This window comes from Rissa tridactyla, chromosome 1, assembly GCF_028500815.1.
Source record: "Rissa tridactyla isolate bRisTri1 chromosome 1, bRisTri1.patW.cur.20221130, whole genome shotgun sequence".
Lineage (NCBI taxonomy): Eukaryota > Metazoa > Chordata > Aves > Charadriiformes > Laridae > Rissa > Rissa tridactyla.
This window is the reverse complement of record NC_071466.1, coordinates 70,338,331-70,363,451: the sequence shown is the minus strand read 5'-3', so window position 1 is coordinate 70,363,451 and position 25,121 is coordinate 70,338,331.

Here is a 25,121-nt window from a genome sequence, read left to right as displayed (position 1 = left end):
CTGCCCACCCCCGAAAAAGAGGTGAGAGGAAGGAAAATTAAAAATTAAAAGCTTGATTGAAAACTTGAATCATTTAATTTGGAAAATATCTATTTTTTTCTCTTGTTTTCTTTTCATGAAAAAAGCAATTCAATGAAACTGAAATTAATTCATTAAATCTTTCAGGAAGAACAAATCTGCATTTCTGGTCCCCAAAATAATTTAACTGACAAATGTCGGCTAGCTCTACCACATAAATTTTCTCTTCTTGCTTCAAATGGTGTGCTTTTCTATGCAACATCCAGTATATGGGGGTGGATCTTCATCTGTTAGGTGCAAAGCAATTGCACAGAGGTTCTTAAAAGACCTGTCGCCTCTTCTACCCTAAGCCCTAATGGCTTTCCCTATTTCACTTAATGTTTGCCATCAGTTGATCTCATAGTACTTATTTTGCAGCCTTTGTGTCTTCTGCCATACCTGTTTCTTACCTTTTTTTCTCGTTTGTGAACCCAAGGAGAGACTTCTGCCCTTCTGTCTTTCCCATTTTCTCTGATGACCTCATCTAAATCCCACTGAAAGTTGTGGAAGAACTCCTCTTGATTTAAGAGGGCTTTGCATATCAGTCTAGTGGCATCCGGTTTTTCCAGCTTAACCTTATTAAAGCAAATTTTCATGTCTGAAACAGTGTGATTTTAATTGTTTTTATACTTTGCATGCTCAAAAAAAACCTCCTTTTTTTTTTTTCTGATGAAGCATTTCTTTTGAAGATCAGTAGGGTAGATGGAAACATTAGGATTATTAATCCTTTGGGATTAAAGGCATTTTCTGGGTTTTATATGCCAGACACAGCTGCTCCATTTCCACTTTCATCACACTTTTAGTGGGCTCGCAGCACGTTTCATTCTTATATTACAGTGTGGGATATTTTTGTGGCTACGCTAGTAACTGTGGCAATTTATAGTCATGTACAATTATGTTCCAGCACAAGAAACATGGAAAAAGAAAACCAAAAGTGATAACAATATGACACAGTATCAAACTCCTCCCTAAACCCTTGCAGTAGTTTCAGGTTAGTAAATCCATTTAAGTTTATTGGCTCCGCTTTGCGAATAGTATCAGAAGAAAGGATGGCTGAGAAACGACTCTGGAGACAGGGCAAGACTAGAGAGCTGTGTCCCCTTGGAAAGCATATAAACATTTCTTCACTGAGTTCGCAAGGCTTGTGCTTTGAGTGATGAAATATAGATCTGAGAAATCCGCAGCAAAATCTGTCTTGATGCCTCATTGGAGTCAGGGTGGGGGAAGAACTAGTGCTGTGGGGATTTTGGGGAATATGTGTTCCTGCATGAAAGGATTAGAAACAAACTGACCCAGGTCTGAAGCTGGCTGTCAGGGGAAGCCTGGTTCATGTATCAGAACATCTTATCTACTATTGGGATATTGGGGTCTGAAGGGATCACTTGTTACCTTCTTGCAGAAAAAGAAGAAAAGGGAAGATTAAAAGAAAAAAAAAAAGGAAAATAAATATTCTTAGTTGATGCAGCTGGTATAAACACGAACATCATGAGAACACAGGCACGGGCCACATAAGCTGCCACCTGACAGAGAAATGTCCCAAACTTGATGGGGGAGGCAGATGAAAGTATTCAAATGCATCATGGAGGAACACACCATGGAGTTCCGTTTGCTGCAGGAGAGGAGAGGATGGTGTGAACTCACTGCCGGGTCAGGGCAGGCTGGGGAGGCTGACTCGAGCCTGAGCTCAACAGAAGGAGGAGGTTTACAGCATATCGCAGCTCAAAAGAACAAAGATTAAAACATACGGATGTTATGGAAGAGTTTCCCAAACTCATCTCATATTTGTACCTGCACGATTCAGGGACATGTCTTGCTCATATATTTGGAGGAATTTCTGTCCAATTTCTTAATCAGGACTGCCGATTAAAAAATTCAAAGGAGGATGGTGATAGATATAAAGAGTTAAATTTCAGGTCATTGCATTATTCTCCCTGGCTGTATATTACAGTCATTACAGTGTTTTCTGGTGTAATTTTAATTTTGTATTCCTGATGTTCAGACTATTAAACAATAAAATGCTATTAGTGTTTATCCTCTTTAAGGCACTGATACATATTAAAAACTTTAACTCAAGCATAACGAACAGTTTTCATATCCGGGAATGCAGAAAGTAATTCACTGTGGTATTTTTCATGACAACACTATATTTGTCATGGCACAGCCAATTACTGCAGTAGGCTTAGTTCAGACTTTTTTTGCTTGAGAAGGAAGCAAGGATGCTAACACTTATGAAAATATGCTTCTCTTATTTTTAATTTATGTATTATTGATAGTGATAAAGAAAATCTCAGCAGAATTTAACGGTTTCCACCTCTGAGAGAACATTGTTCATAGGGTTTGTAAGTAAAAAATACTCTTGTCTCTTTTTCTCTTTGAGGTTTTGTATATTTTCTAATAAATTATTCAGTGTTTCACGTTACGATCCTTGAGCTTGCTCTCAGATCTATTAAATCCCTGTATGTGTAAGTTTTATGAACGCTCTTTGTAAAGATCATGTAAAGTCTAAGTGCATTAGTGACAGGGGTCATGAAATATTGAGAGATTTAACCACATCTGTGAGATAAATAAGTATTTCTCCCAGAGGTCTAAGAACTGGCATATTCACATACAACACAAAGCCCTGTGCAATATTGACACATTATATCCTGCTATTTGGAATTAAACCATAAAATAACACTAGCTCCTGTATCAGAGTATTAGGGTACTACCACTATCCCAGAATCCCAGGGTGATCCAGGGAGGTGTTTTGTCATTACAGCAATCATAAAGAGAAGGGAAGGAAATTAAAGTGAAAGATGAAATATTCTTAAATCCACAAACCCTTTTTTTTTAGTTAGAGTCAATTGACTGGTAAAATCCCCTTTTGTGTTCCTTTTTTTTTTTTCCCCAGTCAAGTTCACAGCAGAATATCAATGAGGTTTGTTGAAATGGAAACTTTTCACTGTGCATAATTAGAGTAAATGAAACGTGCATCTATTCTCAATGTGCTTCTTTTATTTCTGTAAAATTTAATTTCTCCAAGAATGGAGGTAGGAAAAAAATGGGGTGAACGTCAAGTTACATGAGAAGGGATTGAAAACTTCAAGGCCAGCTCAAGAACAATGATCGGGATCAAAAATCTTACTCAGTGTTAGGGGCAAACACTTCTTCTCAGCCTGATTTGCATGCCTCGGTTTAGCCTGTGAAAAGCCGGCACCGCTAACAAGAATTAAGCATGTGGAGGTGTAGACGAGCAGAGCAAATTTTCCCTCAGTATGCTGCGGGAGTAGCCTGATCTGAAAACCTACCACTGCTCCTCTGCCTTGAATTTGGTAAGCGTCGAGCACCATTAATACAGCTAAAGCCAAACTGTACGCTGTCACGACCTTCCCAAGAGAAGAGCCCGTGAGGGATTTGGCTAAGCCTGCCAAAGTTGCTTTGCTCGTGACCTGTGTCGGATCTGAAAGAGAGCTGCGCTCACTCCAGATTGATCCATACCGGAGATAGGAACTGTTAAAGTACAGGATTTTGGTGAGTCTGACCCTGGGAAGTGGGGACCAGTCGGGTTAAAGCACTGGGGCTGTAACGAAACTTCAGTCTTTCCATTTCAGCAGTGGCCCCATCAATGCCGCGCTGCACCGGGCGCTGTGTGTGCCAGGGTGGGAGGACGGGCCCCCAAGGCAGACAGAGAAAACAGGCAGGGAAGGAAGAAAGCAAATTATGTCATGCTCCTCTTTTGCAGATGGGGAGATGGGGCAGGTGAACATTGGCCAAGGACATGCAGGAAGACTGGGCAAAGCCTGGGGCTGTGCTCTGGGTGTTGCCCCGATGTCCTTGGGGCTGCTCTCACGAGCAGAAGTTTTCTGTCCTCTCCATTTGCCAGCTGAGGCTTCATCACCTGCTGCTGTGCCAGTGCTCCTCTCCCACCTCAGCTGTGGTGTAGCATGCCTCTGCTGAAGCCACCATCCTGGCGTTTGCCCAGGTTTTCCTGGGCTTTTGCAACAGGCTGGGAATGTGCACATGGCTATAGGTACCAGAGCACAGCTGCTCTGTGGCAGCCTCCGCTGGCTGCCCTACCTCCGGTGGGGTGCTGTCAGCTGTGCTTCTGGGAATGCAACCCTTTTCTCACACCAGCCTTTTCCTGGCTTAAATACCCGCAGGGCTCAGCAATACGGCATGGGGGAGCGAGGGGAGTAGACCACAAGAAGTGGTTAAATGCAAAGATAAATTTCTGTTTAATTAAAGCCCTTTTGTGGGACTTTTCAGGGTGACTGAGCAGGCCCTCTAGATGTGCTCAGGCAAATTGTATTGCTGGTGTGCTTTCGTGGATGCTGTCAGGACCAATGGAGAAACCAACATAACAGAAGTCTGGAAAACTTTACCCTGTCAGATACATCACACTGGGCTTCCAACCATGAAAGGTAAAATAAGACAGGGCAATGCATATTTCACTCTGTGGGGCTGGCTTTCCTGGTTTTATTGTCACCGGATTTCTAAATTACAGAAGTTGACACCCAAAACAATAGAGGATGCACTGTTAGGATGGCTGTTCACACTCTGTAGTTCTCTGAATCGAGACGCCCCCTGCTATAAAACTTGAAGTTTACCAAGCCTGAAGCAACTCTTTGCTGCTATTATTCATTTATTACTGCAGAATTTCTCATCAGACTCACAGGAGATCAGGGCCCCATTCTACCGGTGCTATGCAAGCGTGCTGCAAGAGACAGAGTGTGTCCTGAGGAGGTGCCAGCCCGAGCAGACTTCCCTGTCCCAGGGAGGATGGCGAGCTGTCCGGCCGCCCGCGCCGTGCAGGCAGGCCCTGGCGGGGGTCAGCCAGATGCTGGGCTGCAGCTGCCAGATTGTCTGCTGGGCAGATCATCCCGACTTTAGGAGATGTCTCAGACCAGTGGAATTAATTGCTTATTGGAAATGCCCATGCTCTTTTAAGTAACTACTACACGGCTGAAGGCAGCTGAGATGAGTCTTTCCCGAAGTGACACGCTCAGCATCACACAGGAAACCTGTCAAAGAATGAGCATGAGGGATTTTTTGAGTCCTGGTTTACCACCTAATCCACAAAAGTACCTTCCTTCTCCAGTTCATGAGAGGTTAATACGTCAGCGGTCTTTGTCTTAACCAGACATTTAATGTTCACACCTCACTTGGAGGGAAGAGAGCTGGGACACAGCAACCCTCTTCCTGTCCCCCAGATCTCCCACTTCCTTGTACAAAGCACAACCTTATTTTCTAGAAACACTAGTCCTCTTTCTTTCATCCTTTGAAAAATGCTACTCTTGCACTTTTATTTTTTTTGCATCCTATGAAAAAAGATATCAATTTATGAGATACACATAGCGGTCAGACCAGGAGATGTGAAACATATTGTTATTAATTTGGGTCCACATAAATCTTTGTTTGTCACAGAAAAAACAGATCGACTATTTTTAGAAAACATTAATTCTTCTATTTTGTCTGACAAGCATTTCCAATCTGAATCTCAGAGAAAAAGCAATCTGTTACACTCAGATGTTTGTGTGATGAGGGGGTCTATCAGGTGCCGTGGCAAACAAGTGTGTTCTCTATGCAGCATATTCAAATTCCTCCAGTTCTCTTCCCTCCCCAAAGCACGAATGGTGGTAACTATGCCATAAGCAAAGACTGAGCCTAGAGCTGTCTTAGCTGTGTTTGAGGAGAAGCTCTGTCCACGTCTTTGTGCATTTTTTTCCCTTATAGTTCCTCTGTCAGACTTTTTACCCTGCTGACCCTGAGCAAATTTGTCAGAGCAAAATGGTCATCCAGTTTTACAGGCTTGGGCAAAGCAAGCAATACAAGACTAGAAACAGAAAAGCAAAACACTGGACTATAAATTGCAAAATCCCAGAAGCTAAACTCAAGGAGAGGCAGAAATTGAAACACTAATGCAATATGAAAAGAGGCATGCCATTTAAATCAGCATTCTAAAGGGTTGGTCTGCTATGGGAGCATGGGATTTTTTCCCAGCTACTCTCTTTTTTACCTTGCCATGTCTTCAAAGGGTTTTATTTCTCTGAAGATAAGGAAATTGCATACTTTCTTGAATAGGATTCCCTGGTAAGATGGTGTTCCAGTTACTCTCCTGAAAGTAAAGCTTTTACTACAGGGTAGGCAAATTAAGGTGTAGAAATTGAAGCAATCTGGGCCATGTAGGAGGTGCATAGGAACCATTTTCTCCTATGTAATAACATTTTTGTCCAAGGCACATTCGAAAGCTTATGTCCACAGTAAGATAGCAATCCTGCAAATTTAGTAGGTCTCATATTTAATCTCCAGCTCAAGTGACAACCATAAACAATAAAAACTTATCTCTGACAACAGGGTGACACAACTGACACATCACTCAGCTCTGAGACACTGATCACAGGGTCTGCTGATCGGTTTCAATATCCTGCATGGAGCTGATGTATTTGTACTAAAACATTCAAATACATTCCCTTGTCTCCACGGAGGGTGAATGCTGTTAGGCAGCAGCTTCACTTCCCCAGTCCGCCTCCTCCTCGCGAAGTATCTGACATGCAGAAGTGCACAAGGCCTGCTCTGGTTGTCACTTCTACTTAACATCTTGGTGCTACAGCCATCATGAGAGGAACTCATCTGGAAGAGCAATAGGGGCTACTAAAAGTGATTTCTGGGTCTTGCATTGCCTTGAATTACTAAGGTAAAAATACTTGGATAAAGCTGTTTCTGTGGTCTCTCTGAGCCCTCTTTATCTTATGCCAGGTACCCTGAGCAGTGCTGGCTTAAGTAAGCACAAAGCGTAGGATCTGCTTCCCTCTCTGGAGAGGTGTAGCACTGAATGTGCTCCCCCTCCACGACAGAAAGCATTAGGGAAAGCTGGGGCTGCCTGAGCTAAGACTCCTTCTGGAGCTGCCCTGGGGCAATTGCCACTCTTCTGCACCTTCGCTGGTGAGCACTCATGGTGGAATTCCTTGGTAACTCTCTATACCCAGTCCACACCAGTTAAGAAAGCTTCCTGCCCTGACAGCACACACCAGAGTAAGCATTTAATATTAATTGTACAAGTATATAATTTGAAATGACATCTTCGAAGGACAATGAGCGGTTTGAGTATCCAAATCTGGGCAGCTTGGGTAGTCAAGTCAAAGTATTTCAGATTACTTTTGATAAGAAGTAGAGAAGATATAAGAAAGGGACAGGAACCATTTTTTGAAAGTTTTTGTGGGGATTAAGGAGTGAACAAGCGTAGCCCATTTAAAATAAAAAAAAGAAAGAATTACAATTCCTCGATTACATTGAGGAACTGGATAACTTAGAAATCCTGCAACTTTGACAAGCATCACAGAAAAGTACAGAAAACATTCTCATCAAAGATAATGTGCTCTCCTGTGTGTTATACAGAAGGCCAACATGAAGACTTTGAGTTGGATCCTCTATTCAGCACAACGCTGGAGGAATCATGGAATCATAGAATCATAGAATCATTTAGGTTGGAAAAGACCCTTGGGATCATCGAGTCCAACCATCAACTCCACTCTACAAAGTTCTCCCTTACACCATATCCCTTAACACCACATCTAAACGACTCTTAAACACATCCAGGGATGGTGACCCCACCACCTCCCTGGGCAGTCTATTCCAGCATCTAACCACTCTTTCTGTGAAGAATTTTTTCCTAATGTCCAGCCTAAACCTACCCTGCTGCAGCTTGAACCCATCCCCTCTTGTTCTATCACTAATTACCTGTGAGAAGAGACCAGCACCAACCTCTCTACAGTGTCCTTTCAAATAGTTGTAGAGAGTGATGAGGTCTCCCCTCAGCCTCCTCTTCCTCAAACTAAACAGTCCCAGCTCCTTCAATCGCTCCTCATAAGATTTATTCTGCAGGCCCTTCACCAGCTTCGTTGCCCTCCTCTGCACTCGCTCCAGCACCTCGATATCTCTCTTATATTGAGGTGCCCAGAACTCGACACAATGCTCAAGGTGTGGCCTCACCAGTGCTGAGTACAGGGGGACAATCACCTCCCTATTTCTGCTGGTCACACTATTTCTAATACAAGCCAGGATGCCATTGGCTTTCTTGGCCACCTGGGCACACTGCTGGCTCATGTTCAGCTGCTTGTCAATTAGAACCCCCAGGTCCTTTTCTGCCAGGCAGCTCTCCAGCCACGCTTCCCCAAGCCTGTAGCGATGCATGGGGTTGTTGTGGCCCAAGTGCAGGACCTGGCACTTGGCCTTGTTGAAGCACATTCCATTAGCACTGGCCCATCGGTCCAATCTATCCACGTCTCTCTGTAGAGTCTCCCTATCCTCATGTAGATCAACACTCCCGCTTAGCTTCATGTCATCTGCAAACTTGCTGACGATGCACTCTATGTCCTTATCAAGGTCATCAATAAAGATGTTAAACAGAAATGGTCCCAACATTGAGCCCTGAGGGACACCACTTGTGACCGGCCGCCAGCTGGATTTAACTCCATTGACCACCACTCTTTGGGACTGCCCATCCAGCCAGTGCTTGATCCAGCAGATCGTATGCTCATCCAGGCCGTGAGCAGCCAGTTTTTCCATGAGAATTCTATGGGGGACAGTGTCAAATGCTTTTTGAAAGTCTAGGTAGACAACGTCCACAGCCTTTCCCTCATCCAATAATCAGGTCATCTTGTCATAGAAGGAGATCAAGTTCGTCAGGCAGGACCTGCCTTTCATAAACCCATGCTGACTAGGCCTGATCCCCTGCTTGTCCATTATATGAGTTGTAATGGCACTCAAGATGATCTGCTCCATGACCTTCCCTGCTACTGAGGTCAGACTGACAGGTCTATAGTTTCCTGGATCCTCCTTTCTGCCTTTTTTGTAGATGGGCGCTACATTTGCTACCCTCCAGTCCATTGGGACCTCCCCAGTTAGCCATGACTTCAGGTAGATAATGGAAAGTGGCTTGGCGAGCACGTCTGCCAACTCTTTCAGCACTCTTGGATGTGACCCATCCAGTCCCATAGACTTGTGCGCATCCAAGCGGTGTAGCAGGTCACTGATCACTTCCTCTTTAATTGCGATGACCTCGTTCAGCTTTCCCTCCCTCTCTCCTAGCTGATGAGGCTGGGTGCCCAGGGAACAGCTCGTTCCACTGCTAAAGACTGAGGCAAAGTAGGCATTGAGCACCTCAGTCTTTTCCTCATCCTTTGTGACTATGTTTCCCTCTGCATCCAGTAAAGGAGGGAGATTTTCCCTAATCCTCCTTTTGTTGTTAATGAATTTATAGAAACATTTTTTGTTATCCTTAACAGCTGTAGCTAGTTTGAGCTCTAGCTGCGCTTTGGCTCTCCTGATTTTCTCCCTGCATAGCTTCGCTATATCCTTATAGTCTTCATGAGAGACCTGCCCCCTCTTCCAAAGGTCATAGACTCTCCTTTTGTTCCTGAGGTCCAGCCAAAGGTCCCTATTTAGCCAGGCTGGTCACCTTTCCCACCTGCTTGTTTTTCAGCACCTGGGGACAGCCTCCTCCTGTGCCTTTAAGACTTCTCTCTTGAAGTATGTCCAGCCTTCCTGGGCTCCTATATCCTTCAGGGCAGCCTCCCAAGGGATTTTGTCCAGCAGTCTTCTGAACAGGTCAAAGTTTGCCCTTCAGAAGTCTAAGGTGGCAGTTTTACTAACCCCTCTCCTTGTTTCTCCAAGAATCAGAAATTCGATCATCTCATGATCACTGTGCCCTAGGCAGCCACCAACCTTTACTTCCCCCACAAGTTCTTCCCTGTTCACAAGATGCAGGTCCAGGAGGGCACCTTCCCTCGTCGGCTCACTTACCAGCTGTGTGAGGAAGTTATCTTCCACATATTCCAGGAACCTCCTGGATTGTTCCCTCTCTTCTGTGTTGTATTCCCAGCAGATATCTGGGATGTTAAAGTTCCCCACAAGAACAATGGCAAGTGACCGCGAGATTTTCCCCAGCTGTTTATGGAAAGCTTCATCCGCCTCACTGCTTTGGTTGGGAGGTCTATAGCAGACTCCCACAGCGATATCAGCTTTATCGGCCCTTAACCTAATCCACACACTCTCCACCCCATCATCAGTATACTTGATTTCCAAGCTCTCACAGCATTCTCTAATATCCAGGGCCACTCCACCCCCTCTCCTTTCCTGTCTGTCTCTCCTGAAGAGCTTGTAGCCATCCATCGTGGCACTCCAGTCGTGTGAGGCATCCCACCACATTTCTGTGATAGCCACTATGTCATAGTTTTCCTGGCACATCATGGCTTCAAGCTCCCTCTGTTTGTTGCTCATACTGCATGCATTGGTATAGATGCAATTCAGATGTGCTAACGATTCCAGCACCTTTTTGTGAGTGTGGGCCCCATTTCCTACCAGACCCCTCTCAGGTGCTTCCATGATTTCTAAATGTCTGTCCCTTCTCTCAAATGAAATGGCAGAGAGTCCTCACTAGTCCACCATCCTTCAAGCCCTGGCATGCCTCCCGTGGGTTTATTCCTGACGGGCCCAGTTATCTCCCCTTCCCTCCTCATATCTAGTTTAAAACCCTGTCAATGAGCCTTGCTAACTCCTGCCCCAAAATTCTTTTCCCCTTCTGGGACAGGTGCATCCCACCTGCCACCAGCAGGTCAGGTGATTCATATAGCAGCCTGTGATCAAAAAACCCAAAGCCCTGCCAATAACACCAGCCCCAGAGCCACGAGTTGACCTGATGCCTCTTCCTGTTAATTTCCTCATTCGTGATTGCCACTGAAGGGATAGAGGAGAATACAACTTGCATTCCTGATCCCTTAAGCCACCGCCCCAAGGCTCTAAAATCTCTTTTAATCGATTTTGGGCTCCTTCTACCCACTTCATCACTACCCACCTGAAATACTAAGAGGGGGTAGTAGTCAGAGGAGTTTACTGGGGGCGGAAGTTTGTCCAGCACATCCCTGACCCGTGCCCCAGGGAGGCAGCAGACTTCCCTGTGAAGTGGGTCAGGATGGCATATTGGCCCCTCCAAAAAATCAATCCTAATCCTCTGGACTCATTTTATATCCCAGTTTGTTCTTTTCCTCACTCCTTCCAGTCTCTCTACCCTATGTTTTTATTTTTACCTCAGTTGTCACCCCTCCTTTGTGCTTCAGAACTTCAAATAATCAGAGTAATGACAAGAGATAGGAGGAAATCTCCTTGATAGGCTGATTACATCACAGGTTTTCAACAGATGGTTATCTTGCACCATCCTCTGAAGGATCTAATCCTGGCTTCTAGCAAAAACAAGGTGCTGAGCATCAAGGGCAGTGGCTCAGGTCTGGTATGACAGTTGGTGTGTGCCTTTTTGCTTTTCTATTGCCCATCCCCTTGGAATTCCTGTCTCCTCTACTCTCGTCCATATTTCTGTTAAGTCCTCTCCTTTTTCAACTTCCGTCAACTCAGTTTAATATCTTACTTTCACGGAATCACGGAATCTTCAGAGTTGGAAGGGACCTCTAGAGATCATCCAGTCCAACTCCCCTGCTAGAGCAGGATTGCCTAGAGCACATCCCTCAGGGCTGCATCCAGGCGGGTCTTGAAAGTCTCCAGAGAAGGGGACTCCACAACCTCCCTGGGCAGCCTGTTCCAGTGCTCTGTCACCCTCACTGTAAAGAAGTTTTTCCATGTATTTGAACGGAACTTCCTATGTTCTTGCTTGTGCCCATTGCCCCTTGTCCTGTCGCTGGGAACCATTGAAAAGAGCCTGGCTCCGTCCTCCTTCAACCCACCCTTTAGGTACTTGTAAACATTAATCAGGTCCCCCCTCAACCTTCTCTTCTCCAGGCTAAAGAGTCCCAGCTCTTTCAGCCTTTCCTCATAAGGGAGATGCTCCAGTCCCATAATCATCTTGGTTGCCCTACGCTGGACTCGCTCCAGTAGTTCCCTGTCCCTCTTGAACTGGGGAGCCCAAAACTGGACACAGTACTCCAGTTGTGGCCTCACCAGTGCAGAGTAGAGGGGGAGAATGACCTCCCTCGACCTACTGGCCACAGTCTTCCCTATGCAGCCCAGGATGCCATTGGCCTTCTTGGCGACAAGGGCACACTGCTGGCTCATGGATAATTTGCTGTCTACCAGGACCCCCAGGTCCTTCTCCTCAAAGCTGCTTCCCAGCGTGTCCGCCCCTAACATATACTGGTGTTTGGCATTCTTCCTTCCCAGGTGCAGGAACTTACACTTGCTTTTGTTGAACCTCATTAGGTTCTTCTCTGCCCAGCTCTCCAGCCTGTCCAGGTCACGCTGGATGGCAGCACGGCCCTCTGGAGTGTCGGCCACCCCTCCCAGCTTGGTATCATCAGCAAACTTGCTGAGGATACACTCTGTCCCCTCATCTAGGTCATTAATGAATATATTGAACAAAATTGGTCCAAGTATTGACCCCTGAGGGACACCACTCGTTACAGGCCTCCAACTGGACTCTGTGCCGCTGATCACAACCCTCTGGGTTCTGTCACTCAGCCAGCTCTCGATCCACCTCACTGTCACCTCGTCTAGCCCATACTTCCTCAGCTTCCTAATGAGGATGTTATGGGAGACAGTGTCAAAAGCCTTGCTAAAGTCAAGGTAGATGACATCTACGGCTCTCCCCTCATCCAGCCAACCCGTTATAACATCATAGAAAGCTATCAGATTGGTCAGGCATGATTTGCCCTTGGTAAATCCATGCTGACCACTTCCAATAACTTCCTGTTCCTCTATGTGTTTGGAGATGACATCCAGAATGAGTCGCTCCATTACCTTCCCAGGGACAGAGGTGAGATTAACCGGCCTGTAGTTCCCTGGGTCCTCCTTCTTGCCTTTTTTGGAGATTGGAGTGATGTCAGCCTTCCTCCAGTCCTCAGGCACCTCTCCTGTTCCCCATGACTTTTCAAAGACGATGGAGAGCGGTCTAGCGATAACATCTGCCAGCTCTCTCAGCACTCGCGGGTGCATCCCGTCAGGGCCCATGGATTTATGAATGTCCAGCTTGGCCAAGTGGTCTCCGACCCGGTCCTCCTCAACTAAGGGAAAATCTTCCTCTCTCCAGACCTTCCCCCTTGCCTCCAGGGTATGGGATGCGTGAGGGATGGCTTTATCAGTGAAGACCGAAGAAAAGAAGGCATTCAGTAACTCTGCCTTCTCTGTGTCTTCCACCACTAGGGCACCCGTCTCATTCATCAGTGGACCTATATTTTCCCTAGTTTTCCTTTTTCTGTTGATATACTGGAAAAATCTCTTCTTGTTGTCTTTAACTGCAGTGGCCAAGCTGAGTTCTGATTGAGCTTTGGCCCTTCTAATCTTCCCCCTGCATAGCTTTGTTATATCTTGATAATCCTCATAAGTTGCTAAGCCCCTTTTCCAGAGAATGTAAGCCTTCCTTTTTTTCCTGAGGTCCAGCCAAAGCTCTCTATTTAGCCAGGCTGGCCTTCTTCCCCGTCGGCTCGTCTTTCGGGACATGGGGATGGCCTTCTCCTGTGCTTCTAAGAGCACCTGCTTGAAGTATGACCAGCCTTCCTGGGCACCTTTGCTCTTCAAAACTGCCTCCCAAGGGACACTCTCAACCATGCTCCTAAACAGGCTGAAGTCTGCCCTTCGGAAATCCAAGGTGGCAGTTTTGCTGGCTCCCCGCCTCCCTTCACCAAGAATTGAAAACTCTATCATTTCATGGTCACTGTGCCCAAGACGACCTCCAACCTTTACATCCCCCACAAGACCTTCTCTGTTAACAAACAGTAGGTCCAGTAGGGCACTTCCCCTAGTAGGTTCCTTCACCAGCTGTGTTAGGAAGTTGTCTTCCACACACTCCAGGAACCTCATGGTTCATTTTTTCTTCTTCTGCCTCATCTTTCAAATACACACAATACTTATATTTTTGCTGCTATGACCAATAGTCTAGTGATGATTAATCTGTCTCCAGTTATATCTTTGGATATAATTTTCATAGCCATTCTCACATTGTTTTAGAGGTGAATGCACTTAGACTCATAATCTCTGCCCATGAACAGAGCATAGCATTTCAGGAGTCAGTGTTTGTCCTAGGCGTGTATTTCTCCACACATCCACTTTCTGACAGAACCCATGCTTATCAGCTTTCAGGGCATAAGTGTCTCTTCAAGCCTCCAATTGCCTGCCATAACAGTGATTGTCTGTCTTCAAAGTTCAATATTTCCTTAGTGCTGATGGCATACCTGTATCACGAGTTACATCTGTGTTTTAGTGGACCTTCAGCATATCTCTTCAGACCGCCACTGAATGGGCTAATCTGACCAAATTCAGAGACCTAGAGCACAGCTGTTTATGCCTAAGCAGGTCACCCAAGGTTCCTGTTGTAAAAATTTTAACATACAAGTCATCTCATCCCAAGGCAGACGTGAATAATGGATAGTGGATGATTTGCATCCTAGAAGTGTTATTCTGAGCTGAGATTCAAGCAAGAGGAATCCCACCCACTGAAATGGAGAGGGACAAGGAAGCTGATGCCCTTCGTTTAAGGTAGGCATAAACCCCAAGTACTCTCCTTTATGAAGAAAGGTGACCTTTACTCCATATGTAGGCATTGAACTACTATCCAAAATGAAGGGACATGCAAGGCACATGGTGGATAAGCTGATTTCTGCCGGTTATGGTTTGGCATGTTAATGTAGGAGGCAATAAGAAGTTGGAAAGACGCATGAGAAAGAGGCCAGGCAGGCACTGAGAGGATGGTCTAAGAGACAGATATGACAAGGAGGTATTTTGGACTGAATGGTAGATGAGAAAATCTTGGGAATTTGGTCACATCTCCCTGTTCTTCTACCTCTGGTTTTCCGAAGGAAACAGGACTTTGTGTGTTAAATACGTGGGCTCACATCAAAGAACAGTCTAATTCCACCTAATTTTTCTCCACAAACAGAACATCACCCTGGGTTTTGACTAGCGTTTTGAGCCATCAAGGTCACCACTGAGAATGTGTTGCCCTCTTCAGTACTGATCTTTCAGGTCCTAAAGCATAGATGAGCCCTGACATTGGTCTGACACCATGGGGGTGGGTCATCCTTTACTGAAAACTTAATAGCATGTTTACTTTCACTTTGTGAGCATCAAATATTTATTAACAGCATTCCAGCATTTCATATTAACAGTGTTTCTTTGTATGTATTCTATACCAGTTACTGACAAACAACTGAGTCCTCCTAACGATAATTATTCTGGGACACAAACTCTTTGTCTTCTAAACTATGTTTTCTCAGCCTTTATCAGTGTTTGGGAAGTTGGAAATCACATTGCTTTAATTAAATGAAGGAAACGTAATTTCTCTTGCATGTTGATGTATGTGAAGGATCCACAAGTTCTTATTCCTTCTGCTGCCCAACCTACAATGGAGATGGACCTGAGGGTCCAGATTGTGGAAGGAAAATGGCACAAAAACAGCACCAGAAGAAAGCTTTTTCATTTACATTTTTTATGGCCTAGATGTCTCTAGTAAATAGGAGTGGTACAGTGGCAGACAGCTCACACTCCCCCTGGTCAGCCAGGAGCAATACACTACATAAAACCAGAAATTCTTGGAACTGGCTTGTGGAGTGAGGATATTGAGAAAATCACCCTGTCCATGTAGGATCTGCAGAACCAAGAGAAAGGCAGGTCATGGGCCCTGGCGTAATACATATCAGGCAGGTTATGTACAAATCAGTCAAGGCACAGCACAGAGGGCAACATATATGAGGGGATGGAGTTGAAAATGTTCTACTGGTAGACCTCAGCTGGGAGCAACAGGAATACTTTGGGAATGATCCCCAGTGCACAGGCCCCAGATGTGCAGCACTGCCACGCAGGGACACAAGCCAAGACAGATACTTGCAAGGATCCAAATGGCGCTCAAACATCGCTGGACCTCTCAGGGGAGAAGTCTGTACATCACATAATGACAAGCTCCTACCTGAGATGAATTCCTAAGCTCTACATGCACTCCCAAGCTCAGATGGAGATTTCTACTGCAAAAGGCAATATAGCCTAAAAAGGATACTCTGAACTTTTCCATGGGCTTCCTAGGAAGAATAGGGAACCTTACCTCTAAATGTAGACATCTATATAACTACAAGTAGTTTTAACATACCCTGTTTCTTACTGGGTGTCATGGTGTCATTTTTGGGAGCATAGGGACACAACTCTCTGGCGTCTGGCTGCCTTACTTTACTTTCTGCTTCATAAGCTAGAAGACTTTGTCCTGTAGCCACACCAGGATCTTCTGGGGGAAGCCAGCACTGCTCTTTTAGTGTCCCACATTTCACAGGGTTGTTTGCCATTTTTTTCCTAGGCCTTGCCCTGTCTTGTGTCATTTTCCTTACAGTCTGAAGAATGACGTCCACATCCAGCTAGAGGGTTTTTTGTCAGGTGGATATATGTGATGGCCTGCCTTCTGCTGGCAAGAGTTATGGGTCTCTTTCAGAAACACACAGAGAAAAAGGTAGGCATAGTGCAACAGGGTATTTCAATGAAACTAGGATTGGGTTTTTTCTTCTTTACAAAAGAGAGCAGGTCTCTCTAGTCTTCTGGTATACATATAAGTGAAAGAAGCTCCAGATGGCTGATGATTAGATTTGGTTGCTAAAAAACATCTGAGCCTTTAACATCTGAAAATTCTCAATTTCTAGGCACAGTTACACTGCCTAAAGACCTGTGATAGGTTTACTTGTGGCAACATGGAAAATAAGAGAGATGCACAATAATATAGAAAAGTCTCATGTGGCTGCGCTATCAATTATTTCATGGTATTCTTTGGGATACTTTTATGCTTGTAAAACACAAGGATCACATAACAGAGGTAATTTTTTGGTTCCAGCATTTCAGAAAAGCTGTTACTATAACAAGCCCAGCAGTTTGCATTACGCAGTGTAAATATGCAGCGTATGCCTAAAGAATGTGAGGTCCTTACATAGAAGAATGCTCTTCCTCAGATGAAAAAACAAATGAAATGACCTTATGATGATCTTGCTTACTAAAAACTTTTTTACTTTTCATAGTTCTTACATATTCAGTATTTTAAGTAAAAACTGTAATGCCAAAGCATGACATCGTTTTCTCTAATTATTTTAAAAGGTGAAGAAAGGCATTTGAGCCCATGACTGAAAAATAATAGTGTAAAAATGCACATTGATTTAGATATTCAAAATTGATTAGCAGTTTAGGACTGTGACAGCAATTTATGTGGTGTTTCCAGTTTACTAGAAGCTAAAATTGATTAGCATTTTTTGAAAAGTACCATGCTAATCAAGGTAAATTACGTCATGAAATGACTTGATTACTAGACAATTTGCCCTTTCAGAGACTTTTTAAATAAAACTAGTTTGGGAAACATTTTCTGTCAGCAGATCTGCTAAAACTATTACTTGCACTGTGAGAAGGTGGTAATTTTTGTCTTTCGTGCTTTTCCCTTTGTATTTTCTCATATATTTTCAGTAAATAACAATCCTAGTCCATATTGCTCTACTGGATTATTTTTTTTTTCCTTGCTTGTGCTTTTCACTTCAATATTTTAATTATATTAATTCTGATAAATAATTCTATGTGCTATCACCCTGCCTGCTACCTCCGTACGGTACAGCAGAATAATGCTTGGACAATCTGGAAATCTAAGTCTGCCGCCCCAATTATAAATAGTTCCAGCAGGACAGATAGTCTAACAAATCGATCTTCAGACTCTCTTCCAAGTGTGTATTTTATGTTCTAGAGATATGTACATAGTTTTAATGGGAAAGACTCCTGAATATTATTAATATTATAAGGGTGAAATTCAGATACACATAAAAAATGCATTAAGTCAAACTAAATGGATTTTTAAATTATTCCACAAGAGGTGGTGGAGACAAAATCAAATCATCTTCATTGTCTGTGAGAGTGCTTCAACTCTGTTAGTGGTGAGTGAGGTCTACCTTCAGCACCGGCCCTGTGGCCCCTTCGCCAGCTTTTTCTCCCAAGCAACCCCTCTTCCTCCGGTGAGGGGATCATCACAGGTCACAGTACCTGTGATGGGGGGACACATCACATGACCTGTGGGGACACATCCTCACAGTACCCTCTGGGGACATGCAGCTGCACAGATTAAGGTACCATCTCTCATGTATGCACACATGCACACACACTGGAGATGCTGAGCTGAAGTTTGCCTTGTCTTTTGCTTAGTTCTTCACCTCCTGGGGAAAAAAATTCTGCATAAATAAATGTATATAATGGAGAATTGCACGAATTGCCAGGCCAGAGCTCTTTACATGACAACACAAATCCTTGTCTGCAGCCTCTGGCACCTCCAAGAACAGAAACCACAGTCCCTGCCAAACCCCTCCTAGCGATGCTGGCACCAGTGCTTCGTGCTATTTAAGCCAGATGCTTCTTATTTAAGAAAGCGATTGGAAACATATAACACTAAGAAACTAAAGTTATCTGTGTTCACATCTGGCCAATATGTATGGAGCTCAAGGCTGGTTTACTTTAGGAGTGGGCTGAAATTCCTGATTTTCTGTGGGAGATAGTATAGTGAATTTAGGGGAGTATAGATAAATTAGGGGAGGAGATATGGCTGTGGGGTTTTTCATCAAGTGAAACATTTTTAGGATGATGTGATACTAGAGTGAAAGTCTCCTGCTGGAAGGGAGGAAGGAGAATACACAGGCAGAAGGAAGGAAAATACATACGCAGAAGAAATGAATTTAAACCCTGAAGTATTTCTGTATTTCCATTTCCCCCTTTGTATAGATCAGATATGCGTTTGCACAATGGTTCAGATATCATTAAACATATGTAGATCTATGCAAATCTGCAGACACCTGGCTTTTGTTCTGATGATATTGCCAATAATGCAGAGAGCTTGGTTAGAAAAGTTAGAAACTAATAACAGTAGCTCTGTGTATCCAAGATTCCTACATTTCTGCTTTCCTTTCCTCTCCCCTCTTCTTTGTGAAAGGCTGCCTTGCCTGTCTTTTTTCAGACCATTTCCATTTCCAGTAAGGAGCCGTCTTGTGTGAGAATCCTGCCTCTTCTTTCACATCCCCTCCACCCTCCACAATATTCAATGGTGTTGATCTGTTTCGGGCAAGACATGTGATTTTTTTATACCTTTTCAATCCTTTTTTTTTTTTCCAGACTGTCCCTCTTTCCCTTGGGAAGCATAAAAAAATATGCAGTCTTTTTAGAAAAAACAACAAACAACCAGACCTTGAGAATTACAGTGCAGGAAAGTAAAAAATACTTGCCGAGTGATAACTAAGCATGGGCAGCTACGCTGTGTGGCAGAGATTGCAAGCTGAATGTTTTGCTTATGCTCATATTGATTGTAGTTATCTTTCCACTTTTTCATACGAGCCTCATAAATTATACACCCTTGCAAACTGTGCCAGCTGGCATTTAAAATTTGCCCCTTTACCACTGGAAGAAAAGGAACAATTAATGAAGCGGTGACAACTGGTGCTTCCTCCCTTCCTGGGGAGACAGGAGACAGGGACAAAACCCATCCAATGGGGATGACATATTCGGTTCCTAATGCCGCCATGTCACATGCCTGTGTGATTTGTTTGGGTTTAGATCCGAAAGCAGGGCAACATGTTTTAATATCCCATTTCAAAATGTTTTTTAAAAAAAAGGAGGAAAAAGGAGATGGTGAGGAAGCCATCCCCCAGTCCAGTTCCCCTGGGTGACAAATGCATCCAGGGGCTTTTGCTGTTCTCTGGTTTTGGTTGCAGCCGCAGTCCAAAGCCACATGCTCTGCACTGCCATAAATACACTGCTTCAAATGGCAGAACTGATTTGCTCTGTCCCTTGGAAAGAGAACAAAGCAAGTCGGTTTTTGAACCCAATAATGACAATAAACAGCAGTAGTTGTTCAAAAATAGCCCAGATCGGGAACTAAATAAGGACGGCACTGTGCATACTGTTAACCATTATCCATGCTATTCCTACTAGCTTTTACTTATCACATAAGCTCCTTCATTAGTATTAACAGTACCACAGCTTGTCAAAAAGTAGTCATATGAGCCAAGCCTTGAAGGACAAAACACTCGTGCTTCCTAAATTTCCACTATAGAGACAATAAGAAATATGACTGTCCTCAAACACACATGGCAAAACCAAACATCAGCTGCTAACTTGAATGTCACATTTTCAAGCTGGGCTTGTTTGGATGCATTTGCATGGCATGACACAGTGCTATGTAAAGGTATCCAGGATAGTCGTGTACCCTGGGAGCAGCATGGTGCTGCTCAGGAGGTCTCTGGACAGGTGAACGTACCCTCCTAATGCAGCTCTCTTACTTCCAGCAACTCAATATTGCACCCTATGGGTAAATCCAAAAGCCATACTTAGAATTTAGTAGTTTTATATACGCAATGCCTATATAGATGCCTTTCAGAAGTCTGTGTTTGGTTTCCTGTTTTTGAAAACCTTACCCACAGTAGTCCTTTTGCACTAAAAATCTAATACCGGTCAAACTGTCTTATTTAAATATGCTAAAGCAAATTTACTCCTGTAAATATGCAACACATCATGCAGCCTAATGTTTTCAAACTGATTACTTCCTATTTAAAAGGGGTGACACCCTACTGTAAAAAAAATGAAGAAACTGCAATAAACTAAAGTGAGAGTGAAATGTTGTCTACATTCTTCTTCTTGGAGCTGCCTCACACTTTTGCTTGCTGCATCTCATCCTTCTGTGATTATTCAGAGCTTGTACCTTCCCAGCAAAGAAAACATTAGCCCTTAAACTGTAAATTTCACAAAAGCACCATTAATGGTGACATCTTCTGAATGACCTCTTGCCACCAATGGGATGAATGTTTTTTCACATGGTGTGTACATTATTTTTTACAATGTCTAAACAAGGCAGCACCAGTTGACAAACTTGTTCCTGTTAATTGCCAAATCCTCACTTTCAGGGCTGCATAAATCTTCTGAATAAAAGATCACAGCTGATACTGTCAGGTCAAGAATCTCACAGCATGTTTTTGGTGCCAAGTCAAACACAAATTCCTCAGGGCTCACACTGGTAACACCTTCTTATATTTATTTTTTTGTTCTGGATCTGTGGAATAACAACTTTGAATTCATTCTGCTGTGTTGGTGTTTGCTGTATGCGCAGGGCTGCCAATTTCTGAACCATTTGGCTTGAGAAATTGTGCTGTGAGCAAAGTCCCTCTTCTTGCTTCTGGTCCTGCCTCACTGCCACCTCAACTCCCAGGCACTGCACACCGAAATATCACCAGGGACACCACAAGAACAATTGTTTATGTTTGATTGCTCATTCTTTGTTAAACAGCAGTAGCTCTAACCTGGTCATACCGCTTTTTTTGTACATCTGGTTTTATGCTTTCCACAAAGGTTCTGTTTCTTCTAGTTCAGAATTACTCCTGGTTGCCTGGCCTAAAGCACCGTATACCTTGGGTTCAGTTGTAGCCTGGTTGTTCTGGGCTGGTATGGAGAGCCAAATCACCTCTGTCCTCCATGTTTTTACCCCCAGGACCTCGGGTACAAACATTATGTGTGTCTTAGGAGTTCTGTTAATCTTGCTGGTAACGTCTTGCTTGCTGCAGCTCTGGAGGCACGTCTGCCACCTAAGCTAATGCCATAGCTCTCATCTTATGCTTAATGGAAACCCCAGCCTGTGAAAAGTGACGCCTTGTTTCAACCACATTGCCAAGCCCTGTGGGATGAGGTGGGAGACAGAGAGGACGGTCGCCACCTGATCTGCTCTACAGATCTGCTCTACAGGTGGTCTTGGCGCCATGGAGGTGCCAGCTGCTGCTGCTGTTGCTGCAAAAGGGAGCCTGCATATGGAGTGAGACGACATCACCACCCACAGGGAGCTCATCACCCTTCAGTCCCTTCTTAAGGCAATAAGAAAAATGGAAAAACCTGAATCAAGGCAAAGAGGTGTAGTTTGATGCTGCCTTCAGCATTCCTCTGGCTCAGATGGATGGCTCACCATGCCACAGAACTGAGGTCTTCTGCCCTACGGCAGCTTGTGTTAGCATCATTCCTAGCTGGGCCAGTTCTCTCCCACTGCAAAGCCACCTGACCCTCAGCGAGACGCTGCCCCTGGCTCTTAGTGTGGGTGCACTGTCACTCACACCCAGCCTTCCCAGATTCTGGCTTCAGCAGTCTCTGAGGGCCTTATGTGTTTAAAGCAGTACCAGGAACTTGGCAAGACATTAGACTGACGGTTCAGCTGCACAAAGCTGATCTCACCTTGCCGTGTGCCAGTCTGCCAAATGAACAAATGGTGCCAAAAGTACCTCATATTACTTGGCTGTAACACTGATTTTATTTATTTTTTTTTTAATGCTCAAGCTTATCCCCTTGATCCTTTGAATTATAAAGCAATCGTGGGGCTCTACTGAACTGCACCCACCATTGAGCCATTAATGGTCTCCTTCCAGGCACCCTCCACAGTAGTCTGTCTAGAGAAAAAGCCCCCCACCAAGATCTGTTTTCAAGTAACAGGTATTCCCAGCTTCCAACAAGGTCTATCAGGATGCTCCAGTGAACCTGGCTGGGCTCCTGCTGCCACAGAAATCTGCCAAGGGAAAAATGGGCCTGAAGAAGCTGCTGCTCCTGTTTACTCTTCTTTCATTTTGGACAGGGGAGGAACAATGTTTGTGTGCACTTCTCTTTATCTCTGTGAAGCATCTGTTCCCATAGATGATCTTGGCTAAGGATTTTTTGCAGTTGCTTTCCAAAGCCTAACAAATTAGATAGGTAGACTTTGGTCCTTTCCCTCTGATAAATGTCATATGAACACGGCTCAACCGCCTTTGCTAGATTTGTCCCCGAAGTCTGTAAATATCTTTCTGAAGACCATTGTTTTAAAATCTTTTTTCCATTTTTTTTTTCAGTTCATCATTTCATTTCAGAATTGATCAAATCGTGTTGGTTGCAGGCTTATCACAGGAAGTTTTTTTCTCACCCGTACCTCTTGGCAGATCTAACGCCTGTTTGGTTGCTTGGACAGATTGGCCTCCATTGAGTAGTGGATAGAGAGTGTGTGGGGGATGGGGATAGCCCCAATACACTAGTTAATGAAAGGGAACACATAGATTTGAACTATTAGAACTAACAGTTATGCAAGCAGCTGGGCATTATCTGTACTCTACAATGTTGGCACTACAGAAAAAGGTAGCATGGTTTTTCTCTTAAATACCCTTAAAAAATCCCCCCCTTTTATTTTTTCCCTGAGAGTAGAAGGTTCTGATTTGCTTGCCCATAGGTTGCTTCCAGTCTGATCTCTCATACTATCATCACTGATGTGTTCATATGATGGTATCATAGCTGGAGCGAGGTCAGTGGACAAAGCTTGTGAGTGTCATGTACCAATGTGCCACTCTGGTTTTAAATGGATCCTGCATTAAATACAGAGGGATTGTTTGTTGTGGGAAAGAAAGTAAAAGAATCATTCTGTCATTGAAAATAAACTGAAGGTTCCCATACATTGCGTTAGCCCAGGATCACTTTCTGTCATGTGCTCATTTTTTTCCAGTTGGACAATTTTCACCCTTCTTTGTTCATTCTAAGATGAAACTTCTCCTCCAGCCTTCTTCAACCAACCAAGCAGCAACCCAAAGTTTCGCTGAAAATCCAGATGGAAGACTACGGAATCTACATATCTTAAATGAGATGGATGAGTAATGCAGCTTACTTGTCTAAATCACTCAGAAATCCAAATTACATGCCACATGTTACTCCTTAAGCTAGTCAAGAGCATTTTTCGTTTTTTTTTTTAATTAATTCACGCTAAATGCCTTTAATAACTGCAGAGCTGAGGAGAAAGAGCACTGCTGTACACAGTGTTTTGATTTCATCTGACCCTTGCATTATGAGATCAGATCTTAAGACATATTATCTGGAAATGTGAAGGTCCTTAATTTTTTCCTTTGAGTGCCGCTGGTTTAAGGAGTCTTCTCAAGGCTGGCAGTTCATGCAATCTATAAGCAGTAGCTGGTCACTCTGGTATGCTCTCAGTTACTGTTTGTTAAAAATGAAAAATGAGAGCTGTACTGACATACAGGTGTTGCGTGTTTCTGAGAGAACAGCTTTGGAACACAGCTGTAGAGTGGGTACTTCCAGACATAGCAATATGTGTGTATATATATATATATATATATACACGTGTTTATGCTGATACTTTGCCGAACCAAAATCACAACACTGAATATCTGAAGATCGGATTAAATCCAGATTTAAACCAGGCAGGCTTAGCCAACTCTAATAAATAACATACTCATCACAGAGATGTAGAGTTGCTTGCTTAGAAGTCCACGTATAGCTGGGTGGATTAGTTGTATATTAGGAGAAGTAAGCCTTCTGCCTCACAATAGCTGTGTTCATGCAAACTCAGATGCGTATGTCTGCACCCGTGACCACAAGTGAAATGCATGTGACTTGCGCTTGAGGAGAGAGTAGAATCTGTTAGCTAAAGCGGACACTGTCTTTATAGGTATTGTCCTTTCCTGGAAGCGTTCCAAAAATTGAACAGATGGCAAAAGCCTGATGAATTTTCAGATATTTTATCTGGAGCACAGTGCAAGTGACTCACTGCCATGATGCATGTTCTCCCCTCCTTCTACTAGCCTGTTCCCAACCCTGCTCCCATCCAGAGATCTCACTGCTAGCCAAAGAAAATATCAGTTTTGTTTTAATATAGTCCCAATCCTAAGCCAAGAGAATCAAATCTTAGTGAGGAAGAACAGGCATGTGCCCTTATTCTTTGCTTTTTAGCTTGCTTTTATTACAAGCCACTTCTGGGGGGAGGCCAAGCTAAAAAACATGGCAGTTAACTGAATAACAGAGGTGCTGAGCTCTGACCTCAGACACACCTGGCAGCAGATCTTGAGCTAGAAAAATATGCTCAGAGAATTAAACGGGATCTGTGGTGAAAGTAAGGCAGCACCTCACATCTGTGTTGCTCTCTGTAGCGCATTGTGAAGCATAATCCAATGGTGCTTCCCAACAAGCAAAGCAGAATGAATGCTTGCCTGCTTTGTACACCATTCTCATGAAGAAATCACATTTTCATTTTTAAATATTACATTGCACCTACTTACAATTTCTAAAGCCATGTACTGCAATTTGCTGGCACAAAT